This window comes from Micromys minutus (assembly GCF_963924665.1).
Source record: "Micromys minutus genome assembly, chromosome: 1".
NCBI classification, from domain to species: Eukaryota; Metazoa; Chordata; class Mammalia; order Rodentia; family Muridae; genus Micromys; species Micromys minutus.
Genome location: NC_137969.1, coordinates 102,708,627 through 102,727,352, shown reverse-complemented (window position 1 = coordinate 102,727,352; position 18,726 = coordinate 102,708,627). Strand labels below are relative to the sequence as shown.

Below are 18,726 nucleotides of genomic sequence, written 5' to 3'. Positions count from 1 at the left end.
GGTATTTGTAAGCCACCAAATGTGGGGTGCAAGAAACAACTCTGGTCCTTGGCAAGAGCAGCAAGAGTTCTTTCCTGCTAAGCTATCCCTGGATTCTGAGGCTGGACGGGGGCACTTTGATTAAGCCATGAGAGCCTATGGATTGAATGGCAGCTTCATTATGCTGGAGCAGGTAGTAAGAACAACATACCCCTTCCAGGTCAGGGACTATGTCTCTCATGAGCTTAGGACAGTCAGTGATCAGCGTGCACCTCTATCTGCAGGCTACATGTGCCTGCCTAGTGCTTACTGTCCCCTGGGACAGGTATAGAGGAGAGGCTGAGGACTGGCCATGCCATACCCAGTGGCTCTTCAGGTAAAGGACAACCGTAACAATAAGGTTTTAACTATAAAATCTGTCCTTCGAGTCAGCTCTGAACTGAGATGGGCTGCAGCAGCGGGCTGGAGAGATGGCGCGGTTGGAAATCTAATCGAGGGCCTAGTCCAGGTGCCCCAGTACCCATGTGAAAAGCCAGACACAGTAGCAAATGCCTGTCACCCCCACAGAGCCTGGAAGCCAGGATCCCCAGCATCAAAGTTCACCCCTGTGAGGATGTACCCCTTCCACTTATTACCCAAGGGAGAAGCCACTGCAGAAGCCTGTGTGGCACAGAGCCGTGCTCTGTGTCCTGAAGCAACAAAGAGGTCCTCAGCCTGTTGCATAGGGGAGGATGACACCGGTGAGCACGGGGCCCAGGCTGGTGAATGGAAAGCCTATTTCCATTCTTAGCAGCTATAACGTAAGCGTGAGAAGATGTTTCAGAATAGTCCAGGCCCAAATGATCCAGGCAGAAACACCCTAGTGACACCACTAGCAGTTAAGCTAAAGACAGGGTCTCTGCTGGCTCTCCCCAGAAATAGAGCCCACACCCAAGCCCTCTGTGCACCATCATTTCTAGACCCTTCTCAAACGTGTGTGTATATGTTTGTGCATGTGTGCATGTGTGTATGTGTGTAGGGAGAAAGAGGATTTAAAGGTCAATTCCTCAGTCCCCACCATCTTTTAATTCACTGATTAAATTTATTCTGCATTTTGTTTATTTATTAGCGTGCAGACATTGGAGGAGATGGATCAGAAGTCAGTTCTCTCCTTCCACCACCTGGGTCCTAGGGATGGAACGCAGGTCACTAGGCCTTGTAGTAAATATCTTTACCCATTAGCCATCTAGTGCCATTGCAATGGCCAGATGGTGCAGGCTGTGTTTTGAGACAGTGTCTCACTGGGACCAGGGACACATCTCTTAGGCTAGGCTGGCTGGCCACGGTACCAAGGCCACCTGCAACTGCAGCTCCTCCAGGGTATCTTTATGTGGAGGTTCTAGGAATCAAACTCATGTCTTCCAGCTTACACGGAGTACCTCCCAGCCTGAGTCCCACCACTTCCATAGTCAGATGCTTTCCAAGCTCTCTGCAGTAGACTCTGCTCTTTGCAAGCAATAGTTTCTTCCTGCTGAAATAAAACCCATGTCCGCAGCTAGGCAATCACAAGCTGTTACTTTGTATATAATGGTAATCTATGACCCCCCACGGGTTCTCCCAAGATGGGTATCTACTTTAAAGATCCCCTCTGACCACCACCCTGGTTGGGCCCAGCTGTGGGGAAAGCAAGCCAGCCCAACAGACAGCGCCCTGGGGGTGGATGATCTTTTCCTTGCCCCACAGGATAGCAAAGCTAGGGACTCACAGAAGCGGGTGGACGGAGCTGGTGATTTCTCCGGATTCCACACTTGAAACCCAAGCCGCTGGCTGCCCTCTGCCTTCAAACACAAGCAGACATGCAATTCTGCCTGCTCAGAGCTCTGCTGTGACCCAGTTTCTGGAGAGTGATCTAAGCACAAGTCTGCAAGAGCTCTGGTTCTGCTGGAGGCTCTGGGTGTGTGAGGCACCTGAGGGCCTACGAATAAGCCAGATGTGGAGAAAACCAAGTGAAGGAGCTTGGTCGTAGTGCCACAGACATCAGAGACCTGTACCCAGAGGATGCATGCTAACTCTGTGCAGAACCTGTCCACATGCCACGCTGAGGCAGTGCAGGGGTCTGGGAAAGTGCTTACTTTATAAACACAAGGACTTAAGTACCATTCCCAGAGCCCATGTCACAAAAAGCTGGGCATGGTGTTGTGTGCCTGTAAACCTGGCATGGAGATGTACCCAGATGGATCGCTCAGGCTTGCTGGCCAGTCAGTGTAGACTAATCTAGCAAGCCTCCTGGCCAGGGAGAGACCCTGTTTCAAAAACCAAGGGGTTTGGCAACTGAGAAATGACACTACACATGGATGGCATGCTTGCACACAGGGCCCCAGCATCCTAGTGAAAAACTCAGTCTCTCTACTTCCTGGCTGAGGGACCCTAAGAAGAAGGTTCCTATGCTGTCTGTTCTCGGGGTCTTCAGCTGTAAAGGTTTGGGAAGAGCTGGGCCAAGTTGAGAGGTGCAGTGGGGATCCCATAGAACGGGCAAGAAGCCCCGGGCATGTCACATACCTCTGTAGGAACAGAAGACCAGCCCTGGCTGCCATTGCTAGGGTAGGATCTGACTTCAAACATACCGAAGAAAGCAAGGAATTATGGGAATCGGGTGAGGACTCCATGCTGATAGGCATTTACCAAAACTCCCAGAACTTAACATTCACAGGGTAGAGGGTACTGGACTCACGTTTTTACCACGATAAATCATCTAAATTATCAGAACCCAACCTAGCAGAAACAGACAATCTGAAGAGCAAGAAATCAATTTTCATTATTAAAAGCCTCACCAAGAAGAAAACCTCAGACTCTAGTGGCTTCACTGATACATCCATACTTTAAAGAGAGAAAAAAAAAATGAGCCCACAAAAACATCTGCCCCGCGAAGAGTGCTACAAATCTTAAACCCAGCCACACAGAGCAGAGACCACACTTCTGCGTGCAGCGCATCCACACTGTATATGGCATCCTCCCGTAAGCAACTTTGCAGTTGCTTCCGCTATCAACTAACTACTGCAGCTGCCTGTGCTTCACTCAGGAACGGTCTTCACCAGCAGGGACGTGCCAAAACTCACAGCTAGCCCCCTGCCTCAGTCTCTTGGATGCATCCAGCTGAGTGTTCCTTCTACATGAAAATACAGTTAAGTCACCTCGAGAAAGGCAAGGACCACATTCTCATAACAGTCAGTCCAGTGTGGTGCTAAAACTGGGTAGAGGACCTGGATTCCCAGGCAGCCCATAAGCACCTGTAATTCCAGTTCCAGGAGCTCCAATGCACTCCTTTGACCTCTGGGGGACTGAGCAAAGAAAAAAACACACACTAGCATCACTTCTAAAAACAATATATTGAAGCCAGGCATAGAGGTGCAGGCATATAACCCTGGCATTCAGAAGATGGAGACAGCAGGACCAGGTGTTCACAGTCATCCTCAGCTACAAAGTGAGTTCAAAGCCAGCCTGGGCTTCATGGGAGCCCTCCACAATAAGAAAAAAAAAAAAAAAAGTGAGTTGGACTTGAAAGTAAAACACAAAACAAAACAAAAAGTCTGCCCTTCAAAAGATATTACTAATAAAAACGCAAAGATGGGAAAATATTTACAATACAAGTATCTGACAAATGATCCAATTTAAACCTCGGTACTCAGATCTCTGCGTGTTCGAGGCCAGCCTGGTCTACAGAGTGAGTTCCAGGACAGCCAGGGCCTCAAAAACCAAACTAAAAAAAAAGTGAACAATGAACCTAAGCAGATATTCCTCAATGGAAAGACGGTATTAAGGAGAGACTCAGAACTAGAATCTCCCCATCCCTCACTGCAACACCCACTAGAGTAACTTACAGTTAGACTAACAACAGTGTTAACAAGCCAAGTGAGCACGTGTGAGCTGCTGCATCTCCTGCATGGGGAATAAGAAAAAAAAAATGCTACCGGTTCTTCAAAAGGCCATACACAAGCACACACAGACACACACCATAAAACCCTGAGATTCCTCCCCTAACAGAGTGACCCAGACTGTAGGAGAAAATATACAACCCCAGCAGTATTTGTCTAAGAATGCACAGAGTACATTTGTATAATATTTACTGTGACCAAATATATTTAAGGAGTTGGAGAGGCGGCTTAGCAGTAACAGTGCTTGCCCTGGGAATCAGAGAGGACTGGAGTTTGGAACGGGAAAAGCTGGGCACCACTACAGGTGCCTGTATGCCCGGTTTGGGAGTTAAAGACAGAGGAATCCTGAGAACTTGCTGGCCAGCCAGCTAACCAAAATGGTGGGCTTAATGACAACCTCGGTCTCAAGACAAGAATGCAAAGAGAGACAGAGGAAAACATCCTGTCCTGTCCTCCACAGAAGCATGCAGAGGGGCATGTACCATACCACACACACACACACACACACACACACACACACACATTATCCTTTAAAATTATCTTGTGATGCATTCACAATATTACACACCCATCACCAGCCGTTAAGTTTTATCTCCTAGCATATAAAATAAGGGTTTTGGGGGGGGGGGTTCAGGGAGAGCATCAATCTACAACACTAAAAAAACCAAAGAAAACAAGAAGCCCTACAAAACCAAGCAGTCATGTCCCTTCCCTCTCCCAACCCCAGGTGACTGATGAAGTTTCTGGCCTCATGGCTAGGCCTGTATTGCCATTTTTGTAAACAAGAATCTTGAGTCACACTGTCTTAGCTGTGGCTAACTTTTCTTTAGCCCAGTGTTTCAAGGTTCCTCTGTATTGTAACATGTACCATTGTTCTAGTCCTTTCTATGGCTGACTAACATTCGATGGGTGTTCATACCACATCTGGCTTACCCACTTCAGCCATGGATGGGCAGGTGGGTTGTTTCCACGCCTGCTGTCTTGTGAACGGTGCTATAGGTTATATGAAGCTTTTCTTGGGTCTCTACTTCCAACCCTTTTAGGGATGAGCATAAAAGTGGAATTGCTGGATCACAAGGGATTTGGATCTGTGTTTAACTTTCCAAAAAACTTCCACACTTCTCCTCTAAACACCATCTCACCCACCCCCCAACCATGTCCCCTCATTCCACTTTCTCCAAGTCCTCTACCAAGAGGTGTTAGCTCCCAACCCCTTTTCTCAAAGCCATTCTAGTACAGTGAGAAGTTGGGCCCATGGTGGCCCTGGCTTGTATCTTTCAGTGGCTAATGACACCAGCTGTCTGTCCATGTGCTTCTCTTTGCAGGTTATCTGCCCTTTGGTTGTAAAGTTCTAGGCTTTAACAGGAAGCAACCCAAACATCTGCCAAGAGATGAGCAAAGCAACCACAGTACAGCCAGCCCACAGGGTGCCCTTCAGCATTAAGAAGCTCCGCGCAGGGACACCCAAGAATCACACAAGCCTCCAGAGCCACAGTGCAGAGGGAAAGCAGAGACACACGGTGGGAATCAACAGAGCCCGTCCTGCATCTTATGCTCTCTGAAGGTTCGGTTTCTAGTCAATGGCGGTCCAAAAATACTGAATAGAAAATTCCAGAAATAAATAATTCACAAGGGTTAAATTACACACAATTCCACCACCCCACCCCACCCCCGTCAGCCTTCCTTTTCTCGGGAGTAACCACACTTGCCTGCTGGTTACCTAAGTCATCAGTTACTAGATCAACTCCACACCACAGGACTGTTCAGCTGTCCCTTACTTTAGTTAAAAATGGCCCCAAACACCACAGTAATGACGTTGGCAATGCAAAGGGGCCAAAGAAAACAAGGAAGATGCTTCCACACCATGAGGTGCACTACAAGTTTGCACGCATGCTCACACTTTCTCTCTCTCTCTCTCTCTCACACACACACACACACACACACACCATTCACAGGCTTCCACTTCCACCCTGTCCATCTGATATCCTCACACAACTATCACAGACTTCCACACTCACTCCGTTACTAGCTCCCACACATCTGTACCTACATGAAGACAATCAGGCCCCATGCCCACATTCCCACTAACTTCAGCATACTGCTTAAGGCTCTTAGGGCTGTGTCCCCTGGTAAGACACTGCCTGAGATGCCCCCTACTACTGCTACTGCTACTCCTACTACCATATGGAGGGGCATCCTCGAAGACACAACTGCACAGTCTGTGCACACATAGGAGACAACCTCTGTGCATGAGTGCCCACTTGTGTAAACTGGACCATTCAATGCACGGCACCGAAGATTGAAGTTTCACGTAAACCCTTACGCAGCTGCTTCGTGTAAGCAATCAACGTGGCCCTTGGTTATTAACTTTTAATTATGGAGTTCTTTGAATGGCACACAACAGAAACCAGGAAAGAGTAACGAGTGCAGGGAAGCTCACCCAGACCCCTCCCTGATCTGACGTGGATCTCAAGCACCCTTCAGTGTCCTGTGCATTCGTAGTAACAACAACCACACAGTGGTCATAAAGAAGGCCCTCATACCATTGTTCATGTAGGAAATGTCTGTCTCACCGCCTGGCTCTGACAGGGACTCCTGTGAAGAGATTTGGGGATGCCTGCAATCTCCAAGTGCCTCCTAGAATCCATTCAGAGAAAATACGCAACCGGGGTTCTCCTGGGCAGTATGTGAGAGTTTAAGCCAAATTACAAGCTCCCCACCCAAAGAAGCAGAATAGGACCAGGCCGGGGACCAGCAACAGATGTGCCATGGTGTGGCATCCCAGGTAAGAGCAAAAGGGACACGGAGGAGCACAGCGGGAAAGCAAGTGCCCAGGAGCAAAACAGCCACCTGGCTCTTCCCCCAAACCCTCTTCCTTGGTATCTGTTCTAGGAGAGAGAGCCCCAACAGCTCAGCCCATGACAGACAAGATCAGCTCATATCTCCTAACAAATTGCCACTTCTTTCTACGTTTCTTCCCCCGGTCACCCCTTGACAGACCAGGTTGACCTGTACCTCCTAAAAGATTGCCACTTCTTTCTGCATGTCCCGCAGGCAAAAGAATTGCACTGAGGTCCAGCAAACCTCTCCTGGCCAAGGGCATAAGACCTTGCTTGACCAGCCTAGCTCTGGACCACACCCTGAGTCACCCAGGGACAGCCACGTCTTCAGTTGAGATTGCAGAGATGGGCTGCCTGTACTGCAGCTGCCAAGCTTGGGATGGCTCTTAGCCAAGAGAACCAAAAGGACCCTCCCCTTCAGCCTGGGTAAATCTCATGGGAACCTCTAACCAGTACCTCTCACCATCTAGCAGTCCTTCCGAGATCGGCGCCATCGGAGAGAGGTAAACCGGGCATGCCGGCCCACACCTGTAATCCCAGCCTTCAGGAGGCTGATGTAGGAGGTCGGAGAGCAACCTGGGTTACACAGTGAGACCCTATCTGAAGTAGGGAGGGAGGTAGAAAGGGAGGGGGATCTGCCCCCTGCTGGCAACTTCTAGCAGCTGCTTTTTCCCAAGACCGCCTTGGTATGACCACCATGTTGGCAGCCAAGGGAACAGAGAGCCTGAGGGAATCGGAGGAGGACCTTCTCTAAGTCCTCGGAACCCAGCAAATTCTGAACACGAGGGAACGGTTTGCTTTAAACGACAACAATGAGGGGACTGCAAACTCTCTTCTAGGACATCGCAGTTAACCCAGCTATAGTGAGTAATGCCCTGGTGTGGGGGGACCAGGATCCCTGACTCCAGCATCACCCCAGACACAATCAAATCAAGATAAAGGAAACTGCCCCCCCCCAGCCTTCTCAGCCCTTCCAGCGCAAGCTCCCTCCAGAAGCACCTCCAATGACTAAAGAAAACCATTGATCTTTGAGATGCATTATTGATTGTGCTGGTGTCCATTAGCACACATTCCCATAGCAAGGGCCCACCACACACCAGGCCTGGGGTGGGGAAGGCCTCTTTGGACACCATCCATAAAGGCCAACCTAGAGGAGCAACTCTAGGTGGATGAGGTCACCAGACACACTGCCCTGGCCCCAGACCCGCTGGATTCCCTGAGGCACCATGGCCCATACCATGCACCCTCAACCCCCAGTCCAGGGCAGGCAACCACCTGCCAAAACTCCAGCCACTGGGAAGGAGTCTTTGTAAGGCAGAGTATGAGACAGCCAGTAGTCACTGGAGTCTGAAAACAGAGGGACTTCGTGGCTCCATTTCAGAGGACAGACAGACTTAAACAAGCCCATCACAGGAAGGCAGCCTCTGACACTTCCTGCCCCCGGCTCCACGTCTCACATCATGCAAGGAAAATAAAGCCACAACTGGTACAGGCAATGTGTTTTGATTTCTTTGGTTTACTTGCTGTGTGAACCAGACAGACACCTAAGTCTTAAGGTCAGGGAAGACACGCTTTGCCCATACCAACACCCCGACTCACCATTTTGCCTCTCAACAGATGAGCGCTCTGACGTGATGGACACAGACAGCAACGGTCAAAATGACAATCAGGCTATTATAGCCGCTGCCGGGCTCTACCCCCATCTCTGCCCAAGGCTGCCTGCTTCTAGGACACTGTAAACATTCCCAAATAACCTTCTTGCCTGGACACCCAAGAAACACGTCAGAAGCCGGGAGCACATATAAAGTGACAGACCGCTGGTGTCACTTCACCCTCCTGGGAAGGGAACTTCCCTTTGGTAGCGCCTGGTAGGCCTACAGCTGGGTCAGATGGCTGGCTACAGGCCCTGAGTCCAGGGAAGAGGTTGGTGGGCTGTGCTCAACACAGTGAGGGTTTTCAAAACAAAACCAGGGTAAGTTCATGTGGCAAATGCCCCAGAATGTAAGGGCAGGCCTTTCACCACATGCTTCATTTGAAGCAAGACTCCACATTCACCCACAGAGAGACTAAACGGAACAGGCAGAGAGAACAGATACGTGCTTAGCTCTGTTTTGTTTTTCGGTGGTTTTTTTTTTCCAAGCCATAACTGGCCGAGCCCCAACAGAACCAGCCCCCTGCAAATCATCGGGTGCCAGCAACAGGTGCAGCTCGAGCTAAAGCTTGTGGTTCCGGGCGGTTTTAGAATAACGCAGCCCGAATCTTCCAGGAAGCCACGGCCTTGCAGCGCCCACTGCCCGGCGGTGCAACCTTACCGTGGCCGCCCCTCGAGCCGCACCTGTCTGAGTGCACCGCGCCACATCCGGTGCACCCGAGCCAAGGCCTGGGAGACCGAAATAGAAGCCGGTTAGGCCGGGGCTGGGAGCCCGGCTAGGGGCACCGGGCCTGACATGGCAGGCGCGGCCCAAGAAGCCAGTATCCGGGGGTCCCAGCGAGCAGGGCCTGGCCGGGCAAGTCATGATCGGCTGCGCGTCCTGGCTCCAGCCACCTGCCTGCCAGGGCCGGGCAGGAGCTAAGGGAGAGGAGGCCGGGGAGGGATTCGGGCTCGGCTGGAACAGCAGAGAGGGTCCGGGAAATGCTGTGGAAATGTAGAGGGGGACTGGGGAATCCGGGTAGGACTTGGAGGGGGATCCGAAAGATCCCGGTGCGAACGCAGAAGGAGTCCGGGGACATCCAGGTGGGAATGTAGACCCGGTCCTAGGGGTGTGGGAGGATCTGGGGAGGACGCTCGGAGAGGGAGCCTGGGAGCACCGTGGGGGTCGCAAAAGAGGCTCCAACAGGGTTCCCAGGTTTGCCGCGAGGGCTCGCCGGGCTCCGCGCACCTGCCCAGCCCTGCGCGCGCTCCTCCCGCGCCGGCCCAGTCGCTTACCTGGAGCGCGCGTCTGACTCGCGGCGGCTCTCGGCGGGGGCCGGCCAGGCCAGCTCCGCGCCAAGAATGGCGGCGGCGTTGGTGGCAGCGACGACAGAGGCGGACGGCGCCAGGAGATTGAGCCGGGGAGGACGGGAGACGCGGTGATGCTGCAGCGCGAGAGGGCGGCGAGACCGGCGTGGGGAAGGAGGGCGCGGGGTGAGCGCGCAAGCCCCACCCCCTCTCCCTCCCTTCCCGCCTCCTCCCCTCCCCCTCCGTCTCTTCCCTCCTTTCGCCCCTCCCCTTTCCTCCTCCTCCCTCCTCTCACCCCCAACCTCTCTCCCTTCTTCCTTGCCCTCCCGCGCCCCGCCCCTGTCTTTACCTACCCCAGTCTTTTTCTCCTGTTCCTCTCTTGGTCCCTTTCTCCCTCATTTCCTTCCCCATCTACTTCCCACCACCTCTTCCTCTTTACCCTAACTCTCTTGTCCTTCTTTCTCTCCCTCCCTCCCCCAACCCCCCCCCCCGCGCTTCTTATCACTCTTCATCCTGTCCCACCCCAGGCCCAGAGGTTCTGGCCCAGAGTCTCTTTCCTACCCAAACCTGCCCCTCCAGGTTCCCAAAGTCTCCTGCACCTCAGACTCTGGAGCCACCAGTTTTGACACTAGAGATGCTGAGCTTTGTAATCTATGATAGACCCTTTGGGTCATTGCAGGGTGTGGGTGGTTCCTCCTGAAGTACATTGACTTCACTAAAAGTTTCTCAGTTTCCTTGGTCCAAGGGTTCCTGTCTGTAGTTCCCAGAGAAATACAATTCTAACTAATTCTGGGCCTTCAGTGTTGAGGCAGAGAATATTGGTGGATCCCTGGATGGAGTTTATTGGCCAGCCAACCTACTCAATCTAAAGTCAGTCTTGGATTTCAGTAAAGGACCCTGTCTCCTAAAACTAAGTGGATAACACCTGAGTTGGTCTTATCATACACACACACACACACACACACACACACACACACTGCAGCCCCAGACTGTGTCCTGTTCTGCCTTTGAAGGGAGAAGTGACCCTCTGTTCACACAGTAACTGGCCAGGTGGGAAGTGTTGCCCAGAGACAATCCCCCCAAAAAGAAAACCCAGGTCTTTGATAAACCTGCCGCAGATACCCAGAAATGGATCAAGACCAGTCTCCAGGCAAGGCCATGGCTTCCTGAATTACAGAAGACCCTTAGGGGCTGTTGGGAAGGCAAACAGCTGACAGCAGTTAAACTGCGAGAGCCCCTCCTAAAGGATAGAAGCTCCTAGAAAGTCAGGAAGCTTCTTCAGGTTAGGTCTACTCTTCGGTGCTGGCTCAGAGGGCAGAATAGGCCTCCTAAAGGCCAAGACAGTAGAGCCAACCCAATGAGGGCCAGTAGTCTTTGCTTTACAGCAGTGTTTCTCAACTGTGGGTAGGGAACTCTTTGTGGTGGGGTTCAAACAACTCTTTCACAGGGGTCAGCTAAGACCATTGGAAAACACGGATGTTTACATTACAATTCATGACAGTAGCAAAATTACAGTTACAAGGTAGCAACAAAAATAATTGTATAGTTGGGGTCATCACAACATGAGGAACTGTGTCACAGGGTCACAGCCTTAGGAAGGTTGAAAACCATTGCTCTAGGGGGCTCGTGACTTGCATTGAACCTGGAATCTGACAAAACTCGGCTTGAGGCTCAAGTCCTTTGCTTCCAAGTTGACCTGGGGTCTCAGCTCTCTAATGAGCTCCATGAGAGAAACAGGTAAGCAGCTTTGGCCTGTTCTGCTCTCTGAACCAGCACTGACAGGCAGACCCATCCTCCAGAAGCTTCTGTGGCCAGAGAACAGTGGCAAAAGCTTGTTGAGCTCTGTGCCCCCAGTTCAGCGATGGTGACCATTACGAAGAAAAAGAAAGAATGCATCTCCAACCTCTCTTCTGATTCTGAGTGTTGGTTCACCACTGTCTTTGTCCTGGAGGGACCACAGTGCTGCTGGAACAGGTTAGTTTTAGGCTTAGGTAACAGCATTCTGTGTCTCAGGAAGGAAGACACACACCTAGGATGTAGACACATAAATGCAAGTGTTACAGAGATGAAAAAGACCCTCCTTTATTCTTCACAGGAGATATACATCTAGAATACTGCTCCCTTGTTTGGGCAGCCAGCAGCATCCTGGGGACAGGGGTGGGAGCAGTAGAGACACTAGAAGCCTCCATCCCGGAAAAAATCCCTGCGTACAGCACATGACAGTGGGGTCCACGTAGCTGCAAATTGCTTAGAGTAGGATCCCTGTTGGATCATGAACAGAAGAACCGGAGACAAGGGTGCAAATTAAATGTGAAAAGTGGCTTGTTCCCATTGAGAGAGATTCTGAGTGATCTCTGAGCCAACTGCCCCCGTGGGAGCCTGCCCTCAGACACACTGTCTGGGCAGGTGAGAATGTGCTGGAGGGGACTGTAGCTGCAGGGTCATCAAATAAGGGAGAGACCTCTCTTGACTTTTAGGCCCACCAGAGAGGGCAGCCCAGAGCTCAGCCAAAACCATGGCATGGTTGTCTTGGGGACCACAGTGCTAGGCTCAGCTCAAAGAGAATGAGCAAGAAAAAAGGAACCCTCTTCTTCAGCCAGCCAAGCCAGTAGTTAGGTCTATAAACCACAGCCCCTTTTGATAGACTAAAACCCCAATTCTAGGCTGTCTTTTTATTGCTGTTAGCATTTTGGATTTTTTGTTTGTCTTTTGTTTTTAAGATTTTATGTATATGCATGTTTTGCCTATATACAATATATATGTCCACCACGTGCATGTAGTGCCTGTAGAGACAAACCGTTAGACTTCCTGGAGCTAGAGTTACAGGTGCTTGTGAATGCTCTCCATGGAGGCTGGGAACTAAACCCTTTGCAAGAACAGCACGAGTTTGCCCACTGAACTGTCTCTCTAGTCAACATTGTATCATTGTGTTGAATATATTTTTATGATCACAAAATGAACCCAAGGCTGCCTCCACTCTGACCAGCTTACCCTCCCCTCTAACTAACTTCAGACACCTTGTTTGCTTAGAAACGATGAGTGCTTAGACAAATATATATATATACACCTTTCAATAAGAATATTGGCATCTTCTCTGTCCAGCTGAGCAAGCTAACTCCAGAGATAAGGTTTGAATCTCCAGCAAAGAAGACTCAGGGTGATAGCTTCCATGGCACATACTGGACTTAGCTTTGGACCATCCCCTGAGCAGATATGCAGAGTCCTGAGCTTCTAGGCTTCTGCATCATCATGTGAAGTAGGAGATGCCCAAGGCTGGCTGGAGGCTGTATCCAGCCATCTGAGTGGGGCATTCCCATCCCAGGAGAGCCAGTCAGCACAGTTATCAGGGTTGTTTCACTGAACAGAGACATGCCTAACCCTGTTTGGTAGTTGACATCTGCCTCCAGGAAATATGAGATGTCTATATCGGGAGGGGGGTCACGTGGATATGTGGTGGCCAAGGTACAACCTTGAGTGTCATTCCTCAGACACCATCCATCTTTATCTTGTTGTTTGAGACAAGGTCTCTTACTGGCCTGTAGCTTTCGGAGTAGGCCAGACTGGTTGGCTCACTGGCTGGCCGGTGAGCCCCAAAGAGCCCCAAGGAATCCACCTGTCTCTGCTTCCACAGCCTGGGATTACAACCACACAAGTTTGGTTATTGTTCTCAACATGAATTCTAGGGTGGAACCCTGATTTCTCTGCTTGTAACGTAAGCACTGTCTCCCTGGTCCCCGGGAGACGTGTTCCAGTGTTCCAAACGTGATATGCAGCATGAGACAATACGTAAAGTTATTTTACCTCCAAGGTAGCTGCCACCCCCATCTTGTCCATGGTTCTTCCCACACAACCTCAGGATCCACCTTTCCTGAAAAGCCGCCCCAAACAAAGTGTCCATCACTCCTGGGTACTCTCTGAGGCCTCCAGATGCCCCTGGTGCCTTCCTGCCCTACCCCCATCTGCCCCCCAAGCCATGAAGGCCTCTTTCCCTAAAGCTTGCCCTGGGAATCTTAGAGCTGCCCTGACTACAGAGTGAAAAGAGCTGCTTGCTGTTGGGTACTATTGTTCTCCACTCCCTGCATTGCAGCTGACAAGCCAATGGGCTTCAGGCCTATAATCTAGTCCTCAGCACGTTTACTGTAGGACTTCTCACCTCCCTGAGCACACAGCTGGTACAGAGCTGTTCTTTGTCATCTCCCCAAGAGGCTGTGACTTGCTCCAGTGCAACCACAGGAGAACTGACTCAGTGACTTTGGTGAAGGCGGGGACCGGAAAGGAGCCTCTCACCCAGACCCACCTCAGCATTAGCTACGTCTTTTTTGACCTTCAAGGTGAAGCCGCCACCAGCAGCCAGAGACAAGGGACCTCCCTGCCCCCACTAATGTCTATTGTCTGATACCTGTTGTCACTTCCTCCCAACACACCCAGCAGAGCTAAGCGTCCTCCCCCAACTCTACTCAGCAGCTAGAATGTCACCCCAACATACACTATTTGGAGCTTCCACTAAAATTGCTTCTGGGTGTTTTCCTCTCTGAGCTACACTTGGTGTTTCTCCCCTCTGGTAAGCAGACATCTGAGGCTCAAGGGAAACCAGTTATCTAAATGTTGCTAAGTGTGGTCTCTTCCCTTCTTCAGAGCAGCAGGACCAGAAAGTCACTGTTCTGAGGTCACAATAAATTGCCCACTATTCTGGCGGCAACTGACATGAAAACCGCTATGATTCCCGCTGGTGAACAGTAAACATTAAACATATGACAGATGTGACTGTCTGACTTTGTGTCTGTGTGGATCCTAGGAAGAAAGCCTTCCTCTCAGTTAGAGGCTAGAGGAAGAATATTCAATGTGTAAACCTATCTGCTTATTCTTTGACAACTCCATGTATAATCTCAGCCACTCCAACCACTGCCCCCTGCCTCCTGTTCCTCCTAGACAGCTCCCATCTTCACACACACACACACATACACACACACACACACACACACACACACACACACACACAACCTGAGTCCAAATAATACTACCAGCTGGGATTTTGACTGGCCATGTTGGCTTAGCTTCATACAGGTCTGTGCAGACCACTAGACCAGAAATCACTTCAGGAGCGCAACAGCCATGTCTTGTGCAGAAAAAGACACCTGTCCAGGGCTCTTGTCAGGGCTCTCATTCCTGTGTGGCTCTTACATTCTTTCTGTGCCCTCTCCTGCCACGTTCCCTCAGACTCAGGGGAGATTGCTTGTTTTCTAAAACTTTTCTGCTCATGCCTCCATGGTGGCTGAATCTTGCCAAGATCACCTGATCAAGAATGACTTTTTTTTTTTTTTTTTTTTTTTTTTTTGGCTTGCTGGGGACAGACTTCAGGGCCTCATGCACTGGAGGCAAGCGTAGATACAGAGCCACAGCTGGGTTCCTTTTTTCCAAAGGAGGTGGCAGGGAGTGAAGTGTGTGTCTTTGACCTCCAGCTTCTCACACAATACTTGTATGTCTTTTCCCTCGAATAGGAATATTGGCCATAGGCGATGGTCATTTTGCCACATCTACTGACATGCAAAGTCTCCGAGGTGCAGCCACAGTTGTGAGGGACTCTTCCTTCCTCTCTCTCTCTCTCTCTCTCTCTCTGGCTCTCTTCTTCCTCCAATCCGCTCTGCTTCTGTTTAGAAGCTGACATCGTTCTATCCTGCTCAAGGCCACTGGCACCCAAATCCAACATGTTGACCACTCCGAGTTCCGAGAGTCTTGATGTGAGGAAAGCAAGGCGATTCCATCACTAGCTGAGTATGTGACCAGCTAGAAGTCATTTGTACTGAGGAAGGTGAACTAACCATCTGTGAATGATTAGAAAACCGCAGCCCCACCCCCATCCTGTTAGAGAAGAAGCAGAAACATACAGATCAGAATCTCTGAACTTAAGCAGCTCATGCCTATGATCGTAGCGCTTGGAAAGCTGAGGTGGGAGAGTCGCCATGAGTTCAAGGCCAGCCTGGATTACAGATTGAGACCGGGTCTCATAAATTATGTTAAAATAAAATTTCAATCCCCAGCACTGGCAAGCATGCGGAGCAGCTAAGATTCATCTTTGCTTTGTGTGTGGGGTGATGTAAGGGCTCTGGGAAGCCACCAGCAGCACTTAGAGCTCACTGTGGCCCTGTCTTCTAACATAATCAGAAAACACTGCCGTGCGAGAGAGCATAGGAGAGGACATCTGCTAGAAAAAGTTTATAAAAAATAAAGAATGTCATATCTGACTCTCAGTATCTCAAAAGAGGGCCTGCTCCAGGCTCCAGATTTTGATAGTTATAGAAAATATCATAAACCCTGCTGGGGGCTGGAGAGGTGTCTTGAAAGTCAAGGGTCCTTACTGTTCTTTCTGAGGACCGGTCTCAGAACCCATGTCAGGTGCTTCACAACCACCTGTAACTTTGACTCCAGGGCTGGTTGGGTGATAGTCCATCAGAGAAGAGGAAGCTCACCCCCAAAGCCCATGTATAAAAAGAACAAAAATAAAAAAATAAAAATAAAAACAGGGTTGTAATCCCAGGGCTGTGGGGGTGTTTGGGGCTTGATGATGAGTTAGCCTAATCCACTTGGCAAATCCCAGTTCTGTGAGAGACCCTGTCTCAAAAACTAGGCAGATGGTACCTGGTGAATTGTCCTCTTGGCTTCCACATGCTGTGTGTGCACACATGTGTGCATGCACACAGACATACATACATACACACACACACACACACACACACACACATTTCTGGTTGGAAGATGCTGCCCCAGGCTGCCCTCTGCCCCCAGCAATATACAAAGGCTGTAGTTGTCCAGTACAAACACCGTATGTAGTGGCATGCTGCCTCTCATGGTTACAGTACCATTTGAAGAGGACATTTCTTTAAAGAGAAATGTGGAAGGCCTCAGTGTCTTCCTCACGGCCTATGGTTTCTCTCCTATCTGTGACTCACATGGGGGCTGGGTGATCTCTCCTGCCAGAATCTGCATGCTCTGCCAGCCCTCAGTGCTTGAGAGCCAGCTGCTCCTCAATCAAGATTTCTCACACGTGTGATCACATACAGTAGAGGAAATAACATGCTTTCAATGAAGGCACCACATACCAGGCTGGGGAGATGGCTCAGTCTGTAAAGCTGAAGTGCTGCAAGCCTATGGAGCTAAGTTCAAGCTTCAGGAGCCATGTAAAAAGCTAAGAGTGGAAGGTGCGTGTCATATTAGAGGAACAGAATAGAATAGAATGAATATGTATAACTGTACATATAAATCATATATGTATTTGTTATATGTGTGTAGTTATGTATATGTATTTACTTATATAAGCATTATTTACACATCATATATATATGTATATATATATATATATATATATACATACATACATACACACACACATATGATCTATTAGGGTGGCTTACAGAATGTGGTCCAGCTAGTCCAACAATGGCTGTCTACCAACAGAAGGTCTAAGAGTCCAGTAGTAGTTCACTGAATGAGGCAGGATGTCTCAGCTGGTCTTCAGTATACACCAGAATCCCCAAGAAGTAGTCTCTAATGTCAGGGAAAGAATGGAGTTGCCAGTAAAGGAAAGCAAACAAAGAGCAATCCAACACTTCCTTCTCCCATGACTTTTCCAGAGGTTACCACAAGAAACTGGTAAAGATCCAGGTAAAAGTGGGTCTTCCCTCTTCAAATGAGTTGATTGAGAAAAACCCCTTACAGGTGGATCCAGCCTCTTAGGTTTTACTTAATTCCAGATGTAGTCAGGTTGACAAAAGTAACTGCCATGATGTGTTTATAATCCCAGTCCCGGGATGTCAGAGACAGGCAGATCGCAGAGGCCCATAGCCGGTACTCTAGCCTAATTATTGAGTTTCAGGTCAATGAGAGAAACGGTCTCAAAAGCACAATGGCTGCTTCTGGGCCCTGGTGGGACCCACTGGGATAGTTAGACTCACCAGGAAGCCTTCAAAGCTACGGGCGAGTGGGTTGTGTGTCTGCATGTGTCTGGAGGCCAGAGGTCACTCAGGGGTTTGATTCTCAGGCACCTTGTCTTTGTTGAGTCAGGGTCTCCCATTGGCCTGGAGCTGACTTGTGGACAAGCTTGGCTCGCTGACTAGCAAGTCCTGGGGATCTACCTGTCTCCACTGTTTTAGTACTGGGAACTAAAGTGCACTGTTGTGCCCATACTTTTTAATTAATTATTTAATTAATTTATTTATTTTATGGAGGTTCTGGGGATTGATCCTCTTGCTTACATGGCAAGTTATCAATGGGAGTATCTCTCCAGTGTTCCAAGATTTTAAAATACAAGTTTCTCAGGTTGTTTTCTTGGTTTTTATCGGTTCTTTAGACATACCATAGATGGCCTTGTTCCTGTGTTGTTATAATTACATTAATTAAACATCCCTCATGCTACTTAATGACCAAAGGCATGTACCTGCCACGTGAAACTGGAGGTCTGTTTATTTGATTATAAACCTCAGTCGTACTCTAACAAGATGTGTCTCAGGCTCCAGGCTGGGACAAGCCAGGAAAGGCACCCTCTGTTTGTCCCTGCTCTTCCAATGTCACAGGTCTGAGTGGGCGATCTCAGGTCTTCCTTTCTCCCTGGCTCTTAGGGCCACAAGCACCTCATCCAAGGGCTGTCCTGTGAATCCTTGAGAGTGGTCACCTTTGGGAGGTGTTCATAAGCGTTCCATTGCTGTAATAAAACACTTGAGATAGTCAGCTTATAAGGAGGGAAGGTTTGTTTGTTTGTTAGTTTACTTTTGGCTCATGGTTTTAGAGACTTTAGTTCATGGTTGCTCAGCCCTATGGCAGCACAGTACCTTATAGTGGTGGTGCTAGGTGCAGGAAGCCAAAAGCGGGAGGGGGGGCAGGTATTTTCAGAGCACATTCCCTATGTCTTAGTTTCTTTTTTTTTTTTAAGATTTATTTATTTATTGTATGTATGTATGTGTGTACACTGTAGCTGTCTTCAGACACACCAGAAGAGGGCATCAGATCTCATTACAGATGGTTGTAAGTCACCATGTGGGTGCTGGGAATTGAACTCAGGACCTCT

The 18,726-nt window shown here is 49.6% G+C and overlaps 1 protein-coding gene across 4 annotated transcripts in view; it reads right to left on the bottom strand.

Moving 5' to 3' along the window:
* SEMA4D (semaphorin 4D) overlaps window positions 1-9,830 on the bottom strand; it is a 99,974-nt gene extending 90,144 nt beyond the window's left edge. For 3 of the 4 annotated variants that reach the window (XM_080915635.1, XM_080915637.1, XM_080915634.1), the window contains exon 1: window positions 9,657-9,830. The gene's annotated coding sequence lies outside the window, so the exon portion shown is untranslated. Of the gene's footprint in view, window positions 1-8,329; window positions 8,447-9,656 lie in introns of those variants that run through there. The other variant, XM_080915636.1, reaches the window with a different exon arrangement.
* Between the last annotated feature and the right edge of the window lie 8,896 nt (window positions 9,831-18,726).